Source organism: Penaeus monodon, chromosome 20, assembly GCF_015228065.2.
Source record: "Penaeus monodon isolate SGIC_2016 chromosome 20, NSTDA_Pmon_1, whole genome shotgun sequence".
NCBI lineage: Eukaryota > Metazoa > Arthropoda > Malacostraca > Decapoda > Penaeidae > Penaeus > Penaeus monodon.
Window position 1 is genome coordinate 46576893 of NC_051405.1, and position 2974 is coordinate 46579866.

At 38.2% G+C, this 2974-nt stretch overlaps 1 pseudogene; it reads left to right on the forward strand.

Annotated features, from left to right (window-relative positions):
* The window catches only part of LOC119586028, an 8276-nt pseudogene extending 5368 nt beyond the window's left edge, over positions 1-2908 (forward strand).
* Positions 2909-2974: the final 66 nt, after the last annotated feature.

The following is a 2974-nucleotide window of genomic DNA, read 5'->3' on the forward strand; positions in this document are numbered from 1 at the left end:
AATTTCTTTTTTTTTAAACAATTGGACTACCAAGGGCTGCTGTCGCATACCAGAGCATTCATATTCTTGTTAACTGAATGGATTACCAAGTGCTCGTAATGAGATCTTTGCTTTGCGTCCTGCCCCTGTCCAGGTCAGTGTAGTTTTCATGCTGTCGGCAAAAAAAAAGGCTAAGGCCAAATTATTGAGGCAAAGTGTTTTTGGAATTTTAGATTTAAACTTTAGATTTAATACATTGTGTGAAAAACAAGGTATGGTCTTTGTTGAGAATACAGTTATTAAACTCAGGGAAAGCATTAATGATAACAACAAATGGGATGTAAAGTGATTGTGTAAAATGAGTTTGTCAAGACATCAAAATGGATTATAATTCTGATATGCAGGTAATGTGGCTTGGTTATCCTGGCACAAGTGGTGCCCCCTTCATGGACTACCTCATCACAGACCGAATCACATCACCTATGAAGCTTTCTACACAGTACAGTGAAAAACTTGCCTTCATGCCAGATACATTCTTTGTTGGAGACCACAAACACATGTTCCCTCACCTGAAGGAGAGGGTTCTAATTGAGTCTGTGTAAGTAGGAGAGCTATCTCTTCTTCCGCTCTCACTCTGTAAATGGTGTCATGTAATGTTGAAATTTATTAGCTTGTGACAGTTTTACATCAGATGAAACAGAATTTGTAGAAATTTGATTTCTAACATATATTTGTTTTACCTATGAAAGGATAACCGAAACTGTTAAACAATGAAGGCATCAAGGACACAGTAGCACTCATCAATACAACTGATTTGAGCCCAGTGATTGAGAGTGCAGAAGTGATGACGATCAAGGAAGTAGTTAATCAGCAACTACTAAGGAATCAGTGGAAGTTGCTGTTACTGTAGCTCAGTGCCCAGCACAGCACCAATTGAGGTGAGGACTGCTTCTTGTGGTATTTCTTTCATAAAGTTTTGTGAGTGTACCATCTTACTATCTTATTGAACTGAACCATTGTGTCATTATTGTATTTCTCTCCTCCTTTACAGAGTATGATCCAAGCTGGCCAAGTACAGGCAACAGTGAATGGGTTGCTTGTGCAGAATGGACTAGCCACAACACAAATGAACAACAAAGCTGCCACTGGAGAGGAACCACCACAGAACATCCTTGTCACCACCCGGAAGCAGTATGGCCTGCCAGAGGATGCAGTCATTTACTGTAACTTCAACCAGTTGTACAAGATTGATCCCTCAACGCTACAGATGTGGTGCAATGTGAGTATGGGATCAAGATAATCATAGGTCTATGCAGAGAATATTTTGTATATGCAAGATTAGACTGATTTAATACTATGACAAAGTTAGACCCTCCTCTCTTATTGTTGCAGATTTTGAAACGAGTACCTAAGTCAGTTGTATGGCTCCTGCGGTTCCCAGCTCATGGAGAAGCTAATATCCTAGCACAAGCACAACAACTGGGTGTTGGTGCTGGACGAATCATATTTTCTAATGTAGCTGCTAAAGAAGAACATGTACGTAGAGGGCAGCTGGCTGATGTGTGTTTAGACACTCCTTTGTGTAATGGACATACTACAGGTAAGTTGATACTAATATTGAATGGGGGAGAGTGACTAGGTTTAGTGTTTTGTTTATTAATTTATATTTTTTCATGGTCATCATTCTTCCTTATCTACCACTCCATTTCTGCTCAGGTCATTCATTCTATCAAAGAGGTAATTAGTCACTACTTTCATTATGTATATTGATTAGGAAATGTCCTGTTACCTTTTCCCTCGGTATTTTGCCACACTTGTTTATTATTGTACCAAAAGATTGCATATGTTAAATCCAGTTTCTTCAGGATATAAAAAATTTAGAGTTTTATAAAATCAACATTTGTATGCATACAAAATTTTAATTTTTTTGCTTTCCAGGTATGGATGTTTTGTGGGCAGGTACTCCCATGATTACACTGTCTGGAGAAACCTTGGCATCTCGAGTTGCAGCTTCTCAACTCCACTGTTTAGGGTGTCCAGAACTTGTAGCACAAACCAGACAAGAATATGAGGACATTGCCTGTAAACTAGGGAATGATCGTGAATAGTGAGTATTTTCTTATTTCCACTTTTTTTTGTGGAGGGGTGGGATAGATATTAAACTTCTATACCACCTTGAGTTTCTGAGAAATTGCTTTTGTTTAATGAATAAAGTGAGACCTCTGCAATGCTCCATTACAACATGACTTTTTATCCCCAGCTTAAAAGCCACAAGAGCTAAAGTGTGGAAGGCTCGCATCGACTCCCCTCTGTTTGATTGCAAGACATATGCAACTAACCTAGAAAGGCTCTTTGGGCGTATGTGGAAGAAATACAGTGGTGGAGAGAAGCCAGACCACATCACTGAGTGGTAATTGAGGATAAGATATTTATTGAGATTCAGGATGGAGTATTTATTTATTTCAGTAGGATTTACTCGACTTGAAATTGTAAAATGATGTTGCATTGCCCGCAATCACACCGACATACCAGTCATTTATTGCAACCAAGGAAGTGAATTGATTAAGTATCCAGCACTAACTATGAAGTAAATGTGATATTAGTTCTTTCAGATCAATGCCATAATTGTTACAATGCACCAGGACAGAACTGATGTTATTCGTTGTATACAGGCCAGTTGACCATTGACACAGTGGATTCCAGCTTCTTTATATATCCAGTACTACTTTGTCATTAACTTGTGTAACTCAAAGTAGATGTTTTTAGCTAGACATTTTTGATATTTCAAAATATATGATCTTGTTAATGGCCAACCATCATGGATATCAAACCTGTTAGAAATTGAAATACAAGGCATATCTGATCAGTAAAAGATTGCGTGGAGTTAATATTATGAACAAGCTGTAAATAAACCCAAGTTTTCTTTTAGAAATAAGCATGCTTCAAAGGCTCAGGAGTCTTCAAGTGTGTGTGTGCGTGAGTGTATAGGGTTCTC